Source organism: Neomonachus schauinslandi, chromosome 16, assembly GCF_002201575.2.
Source record: "Neomonachus schauinslandi chromosome 16, ASM220157v2, whole genome shotgun sequence".
Lineage (NCBI taxonomy): Eukaryota > Metazoa > Chordata > Mammalia > Carnivora > Phocidae > Neomonachus > Neomonachus schauinslandi.
Genome location: NC_058418.1, coordinates 18879360 through 18896296, shown reverse-complemented (window position 1 = coordinate 18896296; position 16937 = coordinate 18879360). Strand labels below are relative to the sequence as shown.

General features: G+C 39.6%; 1 protein-coding gene and 1 pseudogene across 1 annotated transcript in view; one reads left to right on the top strand and one right to left on the bottom strand.

The window, feature by feature from the left end:
• ZNF507 (zinc finger protein 507) overlaps positions 1 to 16937 on the top strand; it is a 35756-nt gene that overhangs the window by 14571 nt on the left and 4248 nt on the right. The window lies entirely within an intron of this gene.
• Positions 12867 to 13743, bottom strand: LOC110590280 (annotated as a pseudogene).

The window sequence follows — 16937 nt, the reverse complement described above, 5'->3', positions numbered from 1 at the left end:
CCTTCACGGAACCCATTTGTGTGATCTGGGCAGTTCAGCTTCAAGTACTGGTTAAGAGCCCTGGTTCCAGGGGCAGATAGTCCTGGGATTGAATCTGAGCTCTCTGACTTACGGCATTTATTACCTTGGGGAAGCTATTTCACCCTGCTATGCTTGGTCCTATCTTTTCTAAAATGAGGATAATTAAGGCACCTGCTTTACAGGACAGGCATGAGGACTAAATTAAATACTATGTGTAACATACTGGCGCAGACTAAGCGCTCAGTAAGTGGTGGCCATCTAATACTCATTGGGCCCAGTTTCAGTCCTCGTCCTCTCACTAATTCATTGTGTAACATCACCTCCCCTACCCCCCCCCAAAATGCTATTGACCTCTCATTTCAGAAACAAAGAATAATCTTGTTTCTGGATAGACAGGCATAGCTTATTTCTTTTACAAGAGAGATGCTACACCCAGGTAGAAATGCTGTCACAGCTGAGGTCCTCGTGCTGTGTTACCTGTCTTAGAGGCAGCCCAGTGTCTTGGGTAGGACTCATGCTTTAGTTTAGAGCCTCAGGCCTGGGTCACACGCCTATGCCTAGCTGGGTGACCTTGTGGATGTTACTCCAGGCTTAGCCTTACTTTCCCATTTGACACTGGCGAGAATACTGCCTACCTCATAAAGCTTTGTGAGGACTGAATGAGGTCATATGTATTAAACACACCAGCATGTTTCCTGGTGCGTCAAAGGGACTGGTTTTCTCCTGCTGCTCCTGCGCCTGTATGGTCATCTCGGAAACTCTTGTCCTTGTCACAGAAGGAAGAGAGCTATTTGCCATCATGTGTGTGAGGACAGGGAAAGATGAAAAAGGCATCATCCCACCCCAGTCCTACCAAATGCAGCAAACTTGGTTTTTCAGTGCTTCATTAGGGAACTTCTGTGTAAACCACATACCTGATGTTTATAACATTGACCCCACAGTTAAAGGGCTCCATTCAGAATTTTCAAATAGAACATCATCCTGTTTAGTTTAATATTGCAGTTTTAGAATTCCCCCTGGTTTACATCCCCCAATATCACTTTTGTGACTGACTGGCTGGAGATGGAAGATGGGATGACAACACATTCTCCTGAAGTTACCAAGTTTCCTTCTAACTGTCTAACATTGAGCTATTCTCCCTTGGAAACACACTTGAGGGGTACCTGGGTGGCTCATTCAGTTGAGCATCTTGACTCTTGATTTCAGCTTGGGTCATTATCTCAGGGTTGTGAGATCGAGCCCACGTCGGGCTCTGCACTGGGCATGGAGCCTGCTTAAGATTCTCCCTCTCCCACTGCCCCCCCCCCCCCCCAAAAAAATTAAAAATTAAAATAAAAAAATAAACACACTTGTATTGGTCTTTATGTTTTGAAACTACACCATGGCATGGCGAGAGGTGGTAGGGGCAACATGACAAGGAATGGTCTTTGGACTAAAGTACTCGGTACACTACCTGGCGTGTATTAGGTTCTCAGTAAGTATTGACTGATAGTTACCTGTAGTGCTCAATATCGCTCGGCATCAGGGAAATCCAAATCAAAACCTCAGTGAGATACCACCTCACACCAGTCAGAATGGCTAAAATTAACAAGTCAGGAAATGACAGATGTTGGCGGGGATGCGGAGAAAGGGGAACCCTCCTACACTGATAGTTACCTGTAAACCTCAGTTTTTCTTACCTATGAAATGGCTCTGGTTCTATTAAGTTGATTGTGTTTTGAAAATAAACGTATAGTGGTGTTACTATGCTTTTTCTTCTTAAGGAGAAGAGCTGCCCAGATAGGTATGTAGAATTTTTTGAGTCCAGTTTTAGTACCTAGGCCAAAAATACCCAATATTTCCCTAAATGTTTCAAATATACTTTCAAAGTTAGTTTGTTCAAATCAGGAGCTAAACAAGGTCCAAACATTGCATTTGATTGATAAGGCTCTTAAGTCTTTCTCTCTTTAAAATTTTTAATACTTTATAATTTAAGGTAGTATATATCCTGAAAATTACATAAACTGTAAGTGTACAGCTTGATGGATGGGTCACAAATTAAACACCTCCTTTTAACTACTCAGACCAAGAAATAAGCCCTTGCCAGCTCCTCTGCGGCGCCCTCTTCTTGGGGCCTTGGGGCCTTCCAGGCACTGACTGCCTTTCTCCTCCCCTACTCCCTCACCCTCTACCCCCTAACCATCTTCACTTGGGTCACAACCCTGAGATCAAGACCTGAGCTGCTATCAAGAGTCAGGTGCTTTAACTGACAGACCCACCCAGGCGTTCAGTTGACTTTTAACATCATAAATTAGTTTTGCCCTTTTTTGAACTTAATAGAAATGAAATCATACAGTACATATTCTTTTTTTTTTTTTTTTTTTAAGTTTATTTAAGTAAGCTCTACACCCAGCATGGGGCTGGAACTCACAACCTCAAGATTCTTTTGACTGAGGGCGCCTGGGTGGCTCAGAGGGTTAAGCGTCTGCCTTCAGCTCAGGTCATGATCCCAGGGTCCTGGGATCGAGTCTCTCATCGGACTCCCTGCTCAGTGGGGAGCCTGCTTCTCCCTCTCCCTCTGCTGCTCCCCATATTGTGCTCTCTCTCTTTCTCTCTCTCTCTCTGAAAATAAATAAAATATTTAAAAAAAAAAAAGATTCTTTTGACTGAGCCAGCCCAGTGCCCCAGTGCACATTCTTTTATGTCTGGCTTTTTTTAACTCATCATCACTGTGTATAATTTAATGTGGTATAAATGCATTCCTTTTCATTGCTATATGATATTCCATTGTAAGACTAGCAATTTATTCATTCTACTAGTGATATTTGGATTATTGCCATATTTTCCCCTTATTGCAAATAATGCCTTTTGAACATTCTTTATATATATATATATATATATATATATATATATATGTATGTAAGATTTTCTTGATTTATTTGAGATAGAGCATGAGCAGGGGCAAGGGGCAGAGGGAGAGGAAGAAGCAGACTCCCCATTGAGCAAGGAGTCCGATGGAGGGGCTCAATCCCAGGACCCTGGGATCATGACCTGAGCCGAAGGCAGACACTTAACCAGCTGAGCCACCCAGGTGCCCCCGAACATTGTTTTACATGGTTCTCGGTATATATATAAAACGAGGCCATTTTCATTGGGTTTATGCCTAGGAGCGGAATATCTGGGTAATAGGGCATGCATATATGTTCCACTTTGGTAGATACTCTCAGCAATTATCCAAAATGTACAGTGGCTGTACCAGTCCATATTCTCACCAACACTTCATATTGTTAGTCTTTAATTTTGATCATTTTGGTAGATGTGTAGAGGTATGTTGTTGTGGTTCTGATTTGCATTTCCCTGATGATTTATGGGGTTGAGTATCTTTTCATTTGTTTGTGTGCTATTGTCTATTTCTTTATTGGGTTGTCTGCCTTTTTCTTACTGATTTGCAGCAGTTCTGTGTTCTGAATACAAGTTCTTTGTCTGTTATGTATATTGCTGATATCTTCTAAACTACGGCTTGTTTTTCTGCTCTCTCAGTGATGTTTTTGACAAACTTTAATGTAGTCAAATTTATTAATCTTTTTTTCTATAGTTAGGACTTCTGTGTCCTTATACTCTGAAACTGATGTCAGTGTTTTGTGAAAATGTGTGCTCATAGAACAATGATTCTGATTTTCAGGGGTGCACATCAGCTGGGTCTAAAATAATTGTGTATTTTTGTATTAATGAGCCTAGTTTTCTAATATGGCAATAAAACTAAAAATACCAAAAAAAAAAAAAAAATCCAGGAAAGTTTTAAGCAATGGGAGTGACATTTTGGAATGATAAGGTTACCACTTCAGTCATTGAATAAAGCCTGGTCTTTCTATAAATCTAAAAATATTAGAAAGTATAGTAATGGTTAACATTTTTTTAGAACATTTTTCATGGGCCAGGCAGTGTGCTAAGCACTTGATTTTTGTCAGCTCACTTTTAATCCTTATAATAGCCCAGTACTTAGAAATATTACCAATTTCATAGATGTGCAAAGAGGAACTGGGTAGATAAAACTTTCCCCAGGTCTCTCAAGTCTCGGGTATGCCAGAAAACTGTGAGGCCTACCACCACTGCATGCCAAACCACCCCCAATTTAGTGGTATAGAACAGCTGCAATTTTATTAAGCTCAGGGATTCAGGAAGAGCACTGTAGAAATGGCTTGTCTGTGTTCCATTGGGCCTGGGGCCTTAGCAGCGCAGACTTAAAGGCTGGAGTTGACTCCATCTGAGGGCTCCCTCACCAGTCTAGTGGTTGATGCTGGCTGTTGGCTGGGGCCTCGGCCAGGGCTCTCAGCTGGAACACGTGCACGATTTCTCCATGAGGACATCCCAGCTGTGGTAGTGCCCCAAAGTGAATGAATGCTCAGATTACAAGTAGGCAAGCACTATATTACCTTTTATGACCTACCCTTAGAAGTCACAGACCATCACTTCCACCAGTTATAGACTTCTTCAGTCTCTCTTAATCTGAAGGCATGTTGAAGTTCAGTCCGTTTTCTTGGCTTGGGGAAAAACTCAAGTCTTTTAAGGAAACATAGCAGATAGTTTAATTTGAAGGAAAACAATATGTTTTGTTTTAAAGGGTTGGACCAAAGGAGTTTGTTTTTCACAGTGGTATAAAGACTTCTTGGGTTCTTCACAAAATTTGGCCACTTCTTTGAACCTTAGTTATTCCTTTGAAAACATAGGAAACAAATGTGGTAAGACAAACCCTACTGCAGAATTTTTTTATCGAAATCTTTTTGTGCATATTCAAATCCTACTCATGTCACTTCAAATCTTGTAGAACATCCAGGTTCTGCTTTCTTCTGCCTAATCCCTCAAGGCAGTTGTTCCTAATTGAATCAGACCTGGAGTGAGGTCCAAGTAGAATCCAAGACCAGGGAAATAGGGTGTTTGAACCACATTCTTATTTTCCTGGGGTTCTGGGACTAAAGTAACTGACCCACGAGCAATAGAAGAAAGCCTATAGAAAAATTCAGTCTTTGGTTTTTTAGCCAGATCGTGAGAAGCATTGGGTTTTCTTATGTGTGTTTTTTCTTTTTTTTAAGATTTTTTATTTATTTATTTAACAGAATTAGAGAGCACAAGTAGGTGGAGTGGCAGGCAGAGGGAGAGGGAGAAGCAGGCTCCCTGCTGAGGAAGGAGGCCGATGCGGGGCTCGATCCCAGGACCCTGGGATCATGACCTGAGCCGAAGGCAGCCCCTTAACCAACTGAGCGACCCAGGCACCCCGATGATGTGTGTTTTTAGGAAAAAAAGCAAGTTAACTCAATTCTCAGCAGATACTGACTAGGTGAGGGGTCCTACAAATTGAATCTTGGAGATAGCATCAGATCCCACTGGTTAAGGGTTAAGACTGTCCCCACTTCCACGTTGTCACCTGTGCTCCTAACCAACTGACCATAAATCAGAGGTTTGCTAGACCAGCTCACAAAACTCAGGAAACCAGTTTACTTACATTTACCAGTTTTGTTTTTTTTTTAAGATTTTATTTATTTATTTGCGAAAGAGAGAATGAGAGAGCACGAGAGGGAAGAGAGTCAGAGGGAGAAGCAGACTCCCTGCTGAGCAGGGAGCCCGATGTGGGACTCGATCCCAGGACTCCAGGATCACGACCTGAGCCGAAGGCAGTCGCTTAACCAACTGAGCCACCTAGGCGCCCACATTTACCAGTTTATTTTGAAGCCTATTATAAAGGATACAGATGAGGAGGTTCACAGGGCAAGGCCCCAGGGGGGCAGAACTTCCGTGCCCTCTCTGGGTACCACTCTCCCAGCACTTTCACGTGGTCACCAACCCGGAAGCTCTCAGAACATCCTTTTGGGTTTTTATAGAGTCTTCATTACACAGTCAGGATTGGTTCAATCTCCAACCCCTCTCCTCCCCAGGAAGGAGAGACTGAAAGTTCCAACTTTCCAGTCCCATGGTTGGTTCCTCTGGCAGCCAGCCCCCATCCTTAGGTTACTTGGAAAGGTTCAGAAGGTCGCCTCATTAACATAACAAAAGACACAGTGGGGGTGCCTGGGGGGCTCAGTCAAGCCTCTGCCTTGGGATCAAGCCTGCTTGGCGGGGAGCCTGCTTCTCCTTCCCCCTCTGCCTGCCTGTCTGCCTACTTGTGATCGATCTCTCTGTCAAATAAGTAAATAAAATCTTAAAAAAATAATAAAAATGTCAGCATCTAATATTGTTATAGGAAATACCATAAGACACAAAACATTGTCCAACTTTAAAAAAAAAAAAAAGATGGTGATCACTCTCCTCACTTAGGAAATTCCAAGGGTTTTGGAGCTCTGTGCCAGGAATGGGGACAAAGACCAAATATGTATTTCTTATTAGAAATAACAGTATCATGGGTTTCTCCATTGGCTTTCTTTTGGTTGCTAAAATAGCTTTCTTGCAATGGGAAGAAATCTCATTTTTCATACAGATATGGATGTGACTTTAATGGTTGACAGAGAAATAGGGTTCATTCTGGTATTCCAAAGCTTTGGTCCAGCTTTATTCAGAGGCTACACCAGCAATTGATCTGTTAGGGTGTTCGCTTGTTTCCTCATGTCGCACGTATACTTTGCCTTAATAGATGTGAATAATTGAAGTACCAAATGGGATTATTATCAGAGCATCAGGCTGGTCCACTAAAAAAGCAAAACAAAATTGTGATAAGTGATGTCATGTAAATGTGCTCCTGCTATTCTTGTGTCAATAGGGTTTTGTTTTGGGTTTTATTCTTTTTTTTTTTTTTTTCCTCTTCTCCCAGTATATACGGGGTAATTGGAAATAGGGATGTTGATAGTCTGCTGGTAACATGGTTAGAAATGATCTGTTAGACATAGATAGCCCTCTGTTTCAAAACATATTTTTTATGCTTTTTCGAGATACTACATGTATTTTGGTCAGGTTGGTATAGGGTCACCCATTCATTTTCTGACTCGTGGCATTTATACTATGAAGATTAATAAAGGGAAGCTTCACTAGAGTGGAGTTGCAGGTTCATCAGGGGGAGCTCTCACGCCCTACCACTCATTGTCAGTTGCAGACCCCAACAGGAAGAGAAGCACACTCTCAGGGAAAAAAAAATCTCATAGAGATTTGCTGACCTTGCAGATGGATACTACTTTACTATCCCAGCAGGAGGAAGAAAGGCTAACCTCCTCACCACCACTCCCAGCCCCCAACAGCACAGGCAGTGAGAGATGGTCACAGCTCAGCCAATGAGAAGCCACTATGTTTCCAGCTCCCAGTTTACCCCAATGGATTTTTTGTTTATAACAGCCTTCCTAACTTCCTGCTTTCCTCTGTAAAAGGGCATCCCTATCCTTTGTTCAGGAGACTTGGTTTTGCCAAAGTTCCTTTGCCCTGGATTGCAGTTCTCTGTTACTCCCAGATAAACCCATTTTTTTCCTGATAAATAACTGGCAGCTTTACTTTTTTTGGGTTAACAATACCTTCATGGGGGCGCCTGGGTGGCTCAGTCTCTGCCTTCAGCTCAGGTCGAGCTGAAGGATCGAGCCCCCCATCAGGCTCCCTGCTCAGCGGGAAGCCTGCTTCTCCCTCTCCCATTCCCCCTGCTTGTGTTCCCTCTCTGTCTCTCTCTCTGTCAAATAAATAAAATCTTAAAAAAACAAAAAACAATACCCTCATGAAAGAAGATAGACAATAAGTAAACAACATAATTTCAGAAAATAAGTGTATAGTAAGCAAAGTGAATAAAACAAGATGATAGTGTAATAATAGTTCACTCTCATTTTTGTAAACTAAGAGAATTTGGTTTGCTCCATGGAGTTGTGTAGGGAGAATGCAGAAGGAATGGAAAGTGGGAGAGTAGTGATTTAGCTAAAGGAAACCTGTTCTAATAAAAGCAGGTAGTATAGGTACATTATTTTGAAGTTGACGTTCTTCTATACTATCCCTCTCCTCTAATCAGTTGAAAATTGTTGTAATAATATTTACCAATTAACCAGTATTTTCCCACTTTTTTCATATTTAGATCTTTCTATGAATATTTACCATTGTGCGTGTCCCTTCAGAATAACCTTCCTGCTGGCCTAAGGTCGATGCTCCTAGGATTAGGGCTTGGTTATTCCATACACTGCTCTTGCTTTCTGTCTCTCTCCTCCTCTCTTAGAGAAGATTTTAAGGACTTCATATTAAAAGAAATTGAAGGGGCACCTGGATGGCTCCAGTGGGTTAAGCGTCCAACTCTTGATTTAGGCTTAAGTTATGATTTCAGGGTCTCGAGCTCTGCATCGGGCTCTGCACTGGGTGTGGAGCCTGCTTGGGATTCTCTCTCTCCCTTTCCCTCAACCTCCCCCCCCCCCCCCCCCACATAAGCGCACTCTCTCAGGGAAAAAAAAAAAAAGATTTCCATAGTAAAAAATTTTGTTTAAATGGATACTGAATTTCTTTAGATTAAGTTTCAGCAACAACAGTGAAAATATGACTTCTTCTTTGATCCTTTCAAATGGTGAGTGATAATAATAAATTTCCTAATACTGAATTCTCTGTATTCCTAAAATAAGCCTCCCTTCGTCATGGTGTATTATTCTTTTAATGCACTGTGGGAATCTCTTTGCCAGCATTTTATTCAGGATAATCTGCATTGATACCCGTAACTGAGATTTGGTATGTAGTTTTTTTTTCAGTTGTCCTTGCCAAGTTTCAGTATCAGTGTGATTCTGACTTTGTAAAAAGACTTTGAACAACTTTTTTAAAAACTTTCTGGAACTTGAAGGCACAACTAATTTGAATACAAAGAAACTGGCTATTTTCTATTGACTTTAGACATTGGACCTGGTAGTCCTTTGAAAAGAACATTGATATTTCATTTCTTTTCCTAATTTCTACTCTAAGTATCTTCTAAAAGAGTGAACGTATACTGGTGCAAACATTAGAGTTTATGGGCAGTATTCTCAGTGACTTTTTGCATCAAAAGCCTTAAGTGCCTAAAATTCTTAATATATGACTGTCAACCTTTTTTAATAGTCTTTATTTTTTAAAGCAGTTTGGGATCACTGTAATATTGAGGAGAAGTACAGACTTCCCATATACTCCCGGTCCCACACATTTATAGCCTCTTGCGTTATCAGCATTCTCCACAGGAGTCATATTTTTCATTACAACTGATGAACCTGCAATGACAAATCACTATCATCCAAAGACCATAGTTTACATTAGGGTTCACTCTTGGTGCTGTACATTCTGTGTGTGTTGAACAAATTTATAATGACATGTATCCACCATTATAGTAGTACAGTATCATGCAGAATAGTTTCACAGCCCTAAAAATCCCCTGTGCTCCACCTCTTTGTCGTCCCCCCCCCCACACACACACACACACACACTCCAAACTCCTAGTGACCACTGATCTCTTAACTGATTCCATAGTTGTATAGTGTCACTTCTTCAACTTTGTTCTCCTTCAGTATGTGTTGGCTCTTCTAGATCTTTTGCCTAGCCATATAAACTTGAGAGGCAAAAACAACAAAATAACTTGCTGGGATTTTTATTGGGATCACATTGAATATATAGATCAAGTTGGGAAGAACTGACATGTTGATGATATTGAGTCCTCCTATCCATGACTATAGAGTATCTCTCCATCTATTTAGATCTTTGATTTCTTTATCAGAGTTTTGTAGTTGTCCTCATAGAGATTTTATACATATTTTGTTAAAATTAAGTATTTCATTTGGGGGGTGCTAATGTAAATGGTATTGTGTTTTTAATTTCAAATACCACCTGTTCATTACAGGAATATAGAAAAGTGATTGACTTTTATGTATATTAACCTTGTATTCTGCAGTCTTGCTATAATTGCTTATTAGTTCCAGGAGTTTTTTGGTCCATTCTTTTGGATTCTCTACATAGACCATAATGTCATCTTCAAAGACAGTTTTTTTTTTTTTCTTTCCCAGTCTGTTATCTTTTATTTCTTTTTCTTGCCATATTACATTAGCTAGGACTTCAAGTACAGTGTTGAAAAGGAGTGGTGAGAGGGGACATCCATCTCTTGTTCCTAAACTTAGCAGGAAAGCTTCTAGTTTCTCACTGAGTATGGTGTTAGCTGTATGTTTACTGTAGATATTCTTTATCCATTTGAAGAGGTTCCTAGTTTGCTGAAGGTTTTTATCATGAATGAGTGTTGGATTTTGTAAAATGCTTTTTCAGCATCTATTAATAGGATCTTATAATTTTTTTTTACCTGTTAATGAAGTCGATTACATTGATTTTCGAATATTGAACCAGGCTTGTGTACCTGGGATAAATCTCACTTGGTTGTGGTATAGAATTTCTTTTATACATTGTTGGATTCAATTTACTAATATTTTTTTTTTAAAGATTTTATTTATTTATTTGAGAGAGCGAATGAGAGAGAGAGAGAGAGAGCACATGAGAGGGGGGAGGGTCAGAGGGAGAAGCAGACTCCCTGCTGAGCAGGGAGCCCGATGCGGGACTCAATCCCGGGACTCCAGGATCATGACCTGAGCCGAAGGCAGTCACTTAACCAACTGAGCCACCCAGGCGCCCTCAATTTACTAATATTTTGTTGAGGAACTTTTGCATCTGCATTCATGAGAGGTATTAGACTATAGTTTTCTTTGTTTTTTTCTTGTAACGTCTTTGTCTGGTTTGGGTATTAGAGTAATGCCGGCCTCACAGAATGAGTTAAGAAGTATTCCTTCTTCTTCTATCTTCTGAAAGAAATTGTAGAGAATTGGTATAATTTCTTTCTAAATATTTGATAGAATTCACCAGTGAACCCATCTGGACACAGTGCTTTCTTTTTTTGAAGGGTTATTAATTATTGATTTAATTTCTTTTTTTTGTTCGTTTTATATTATTTTTTTAAGTAGGCTCCATGCCCAATGTGGGACTTGAACTCATGACCCTGAGATTAAGAGTCACATGCTCTACCAACCGGGCCAGCCAGGCACTCCAAAATTATTAATTTAATCTCTTTAATAGATACAGGGCCTCTTCAAATTGTCTTTCTTATGTGAGTTTTGGCAGATTGTGTCTTTCAAGGAAAGGTCTGTTTCACCTAGGTTATCAAATTTATGAACATAGAGTTGTTCATATTATTCCTTGATTACCCTTTAATGTCTGTAAGATCTGTGGTGATACCTCTCTTTCGTATCTGATATTAATCACTTGTGTCCTCTCTTACCCTGTTAAGTAGCCTGGTTACTTACTGGCTTTTTTATCTTTTCAAAGAACCAGCTCTTGGTTTTGTTGTATTCTCTATTGATTTCCTGATTTCAGTTTCACTGATTTCTGCTCTAATTTTATGTTTTTTTCCTATTTATTTGGATTTAATATGCTCGGGTTTTTTTTTTTCTAGTTTCCGAAGGTGAAAACTTGGATGATTGATTTTAGATTTTTCTTTTTTTCTAATATATGCATTCAGTGCTGTCAATTTCCCAAGCACTGCTTTTGCTGGATTCCACACATTTTGATAAATTGCTTTTTCAGTAGTTCAAAATACTATAAAATTTTTCTTCACATTTCTCCTTTGTGTTATTTATAAGTGTGTTGTTTAATCTCCAAATATTTTGAGATTTTCCACTATTTTTGTTATTCTACCTTAATCCCATTGTGGTTTGAGAGCAGACATTGCATGATTTCTCTTCTGTTAAATTTGTCAGGTGTTATGGCCAAAAATGTGATCTGTCTTGGTGAATATTCCATGTGAGTTTGAGAATCTGTATTCTGCTGTTGTTGGGTGAAGTAATCTATAGGTGTCAGTTATATCCAGCTGATTGATGGTGGTATTGAGTTCAATTATGTCTGCTGGATCTATTTATGATATAGAGGTGCTTAAGTTTTCAAGTACAATAGTGGATTCATCTCTTCCTCCTTGCAGTTCTGTCAGTTTTTCCCTCATACGGTTTTTTTTTTTTGGTATAATAAAATGTTTATTTAATCCTTTTAAATCTGCAATCTAAGTTAACCATTCAGTTACTTATGTCCTCATCAACTCAGATCAATGGTAAAATTAAAGAATGCATACAGACTTTTGATATTAATAAGGCAAATGTGGACTCTAGCAGGGATCTGTTGTTTTTAGCTGCCCACATCCACTATTCTTATAATTGCACCTGAGTTCCTGTGGTGAACTGCCTGCTCTCCTACTATGGGTCCACGAGGTACACATCTAGTAATCAAGAGTAGTACTTTTCTGTCCTGGTTCACAAATGTGTAATCCCAGGCAGACCAAAGACAATGAGGTCCTGGACTTAGCCGGAACTATTACACAAGAAGCTCTCATTCCCAGGGGATCAGAAAGCTGGCGGAACATCAGTCTGGAGCTCCTGGTGGCCATCATTTTGCCCGAGAATGAAGTGAACTGAACCCCTCAAAAACAGGTTTTAGAGAGAAGTTTAAAATTACAACTGGGGCACCAGATCTTAAGGCTCAAAACAGTAGGGTTTTATCATTGTCAGATTATGATGTTATAATGCCATCTCTGAAAATAAATACACACTTATCCCAGAGTCTCCGAAATCATTTTAGAATCTAACCTCTCTCTAGGAAGTAGCAAAATGAAAGCATTTTTAGTAGTCTGACAAAAGCTGTCCATTATTCTCGACATTAAATATTGAATGCAGTGATTTAAAGAAAAGTAACACATTATTGTTTACCTAATATGTTCAGAATCATGTGGTTTCTAGTGATTAGAATTTCATCATGCTTGGAAAGGAACAGAAGACGGTGGCTGAGAAGCACATCCCCTCATAAAAGACACCTAAACACTATGCTTAGGATGACTAATATTAAGGATTTGAACATAATACAGTTTTCCTCAAAGGAAACAATCTTAGTTTCTAAAGAGCGTTGACTTCTGACATCTCGATTCCTGATTTCAGTGGCTGCACACTGTGTACCTCTGCGTCACACTTAGGACCAGTAAAGTACATGTCAGATAAGAAACTACTCTTCACGCAGTAGTAACAGAAGATACGCTTAAATCCTATGGTGTGAGGCATGGTGGGCCACTCTCCACACAGAGAACACTGTTTGCCGCTGGTGGCTAATGTATTGTCACTATTAGGAGCACCAGGAAGAGGAATACACCATGAAGACAACTTAGCTTTCAACTTCTGGATATTAATAAGTGGTAAGAGCAGAATCAGGAACTCAGCAGAACCATGCCAGAGAAGTTCCCTATTCATATACCCAAAGCCAACTTCACGTATGTTTTGGGGCTTGCAAAATACAGAACGAATGCCTAGGAGACGTTCTGTCAAAGTTGCAAACTTGCCCCTCTGAAGGAAAATCAGGAAATTAATCAGCCCACCTAATTTCAAAAGTCCAACTATGATATTCACACACTGCCTGGCTTTCCCAAATGATGCCAAATGACAGTTTCGAAACAGGTCATAGCAGCGCTCTTCCAGCTACGTCCCGCCAGTCGTACACACAGCATACCACAGCTTCTGATTCTTACTCAGCTTTGGGGAAAAATCATTTTTGTACAAAACGATTGTCCCACGGTGGCATTTTTAGAGTAGACGGTGAATCGCCACAAGAACACTTTCACCTCTGGTTCAAAGTGGGCTAACAGCCCTGGCTTAAATCCATGAAAGCACTGAGAAAACTGGGACCAAACTAGCTGCTCCAGGGCCTTGTTCAGTTCAAGTGCATCCAACTGCCTTATTCTTAGCACTCTGTCCTTTTCGTGTTCTCTTCTCTGGAAGCCATGTCTTCTTTGAAAGTCTCTTTTTCCCCTTCCTACAGCTCCCTCAAAATTTCACAGCTTAGAGCTATGGCAGGGGAGATTTTTGCTGCAAGTTCTGTGAAATCCTTGCCTCATACTAGCCAGGAGCTTATTGACAGGCAGTTAAGGAGGGAGAGGTCTTAGGAGTCCGGGAAACGCCCCTGTTCCACATAACTTTCTGAGACATTCTCTGGGAAGCTTGGTTTCTCCCAACAGAACCTGGATTACCCATGCCTCATACAGTTTTATCCTTTGTTGTTTGGCACATCATACTAACGACCGTCTGTCTTAGAGAATTGACCCCCCTTTATCATTATGTAATGCCCCTCTTTTTCCTTGATCACTTTTTTTTATTCTGAAGTCCGCCTTGTCTAAAATGAATATAGTATTCTTTCTTTCAGTTAGTATTAGTGTGGTATATGTATGTCCATCCATCTACTTTTCACCTCTATGTGTATTTAAAATGGGTTTCTTATGGACAACATGTGGTTGATTCTTGTTTTTAATCCACTCCCAACAACCTCTGTCTTTTAATTGGTGTTGTTAGACCACTGATGTTCAAAATTATTGTTGATAGCATTGAATTTGTATCTGCCATATTTGTTACTATTTTCTATTTGTTGCCCTTGTTCCTTGTTCCTGTTTTTTTTTCTTTTGCTTTTTTTCTGCCGTTTGTGTTTTTGATTGAAGATATAGTATGATTTCATTGTCTTTCCTTTCTTAGCATATCAGTTACACTTCTTTTTTTACTTTTTAGTAGTGGTTTCCCTAGACTTTGGAATATACATTTATAACTAATCCAGATCCACGTAGATAACATTATACCAACTTCATGGGTAGTACAAGTACCTTATAATAAAATAATCCTAATTCTTCTCTCCCGTCCCTTGTATCATTTCTGTCATTAATTTCATTTATACATAAGGGTGTGTGTGTGTGTACACACATACACATAAGCATGTGCTATTATTTTGAACAAATAGTTATTAGATCAATTAAGAATAAGAAAAGTGGAAGGTTTTTTAAATCTCCTATGCCTTCTCTGATGCTCTTTCTTTCCGTATGTACATCCAGGTTTCTGGCCTGTATCATTTTCCTTCTTTCTGAGGAACTTTTTTAACATTTCTTGCAAGACTATCTCTTGCTGGTTTGCTGGCTACAGAATTCTAGGTTGGTTGTTTTTTCCCTCAATACTTGAAATATTTCACTCCATTCTCATTTGCCTGGTTTTTGAGAAGTCTTACCTTCACTCTTTTATAGGTAAAGTATCTTTATAGGTAAAGTATCTAAAGTAACTAACAAAATAGTTAACCAGCATGATCCCAATTTTATAAATATATGTTATTTTAAGATTGGTAAGCACACATCAAAATGATAATATTGGTTACATCTAGTGGTTAAGCTATAAGTGATTTTTGTTTTCTTTGTATATTTTTGTTTATTTCTAATTTCCTACAGTGAATTTTTGAAATCAGGAAATAAGTTATTTATAGAAATAAAGCAGTTCAGGGGCGCCTAAGTGGCTCAGTCAGTTAAGCATCCGACTCTTGATTTCAGCTCAGGTCATGATCTCAGGGTCATGAGATCATCGAGCCCCACATTGGGCTCTCCATGCTCAGCGGGGAGTCTGCTTGGATTCTCCCTCTCCCTCAGCCCCCCACCCCCACCCTACAAGCTCTCTCACTCTCTCTCTAAAATAAATAAGTCTTTAAAAAAAAAAAAGGAAAGAGAGCAGTTCATTCAGCACCCAAATCTTGGTTTCTAATACCAATAAAAAGAACAAGAGAAATGGCTTAGAGAAATGATTGATCTATATGGGTAGATAAGTAAGCCTGGAGCATCTTGTGGTGCCAGAAAGTAAGGGAAGTGCTCAACAAACAAAACAATGGGAGCCATTTGGAGGAGCCCTCAGTGATTTCAGCAATAGAATAAATAGTGCAGTATTGAATTATATCCCGGAGTATAAAATATCCAGCAGTCCATACTGACATTAATGACTGAATAAATAAATGGATGAGAATAGAGAAAGCTCCTGTGCAAAATTCCCGATGATTTATATAGATACTCTGCTGTCAGGAGGTGGACTATAATTCCCACTCCTTAAGTGAAGTACAGGCTGCACGCTGTGACTTTCTTCCGAAGTGTGCAGTGTGGAAAGGGAATAAGAAAGCATAACTTTCTGTGGAGAAGCTTGGCCTCAAGGTCAGCATCAACAGTGTTCATGTTGTGACAGTATTATGTGATGAGAATGGCACTATACCCCTTGGTCTTCCTCCCCCCCCAGGAGCCCATTACCCTAGTCTAAACATGAGAAAGACATCAGACATACCCAAATTGAGGGACATTCTACAAAATACCTGACCAGTATTCTTAAAGTCTGTCAAGGTCGTTAAAAACAAAGTCAGTCTGAGGAACTGTTAAAGTCTAGAAGATCCAAAGGTTATATGATGACTAAATGTAACGTGGTATCCTGGATAGGATCCTGGAATAGAAAAAGGAGAAAACTAAGGAAATCTGAATAAAGTATGAACTTTTAGTTAATAATAATGTATCAACTTTGGCTCCTTATTTATGATAGATACACCTTAGCAATAAAAGATGTTAACAATAGGAAGAACTCAACTTTTCTGTAAAACTCGAAAACTATTCTAAAGTTAGTTTGCTTTTAAAAAAAAAAAATCAATTATTTAACTGAATAATTCACCACTCTTATTTTTAAAAGGTTTGAGTTACATTGGAGATGCTCCATGGGAGAAATTTGCAATTTCTGACATTTGTTTTTTGACCCATTTTTCTCGAAGTATGAAATTCTCATTGCATGAGACTGACTTTCCATTCAGAGGACCGTTTGATGTGCAGCATTCTGTGGTTCATCTGGGTACAGAATTTTCCAGTGAGGTTTCAGGGCAGGAGTCTTAATATATATAAGGAGACAAGCAATCTGAAGAGTCAAGAGTTTGTATATATATCCCCCTTTTCTAAGATAAATATAAAGGTGTATATTATAAATTACCGTGAAGGTGTTTGCCCTGCATAAAGGCATTGTGCTTGGTGAAAGTACTGGGTGGGAACGAGTGGGCATCTCTTGGCCTTGGCTGTTTCACTCCCACTTGCTCAGTGTAGACCTGGGTGCGAGGCCACAGTGGTGCAGGGCAGTCTCTCCTTTCAAGGGACCAGT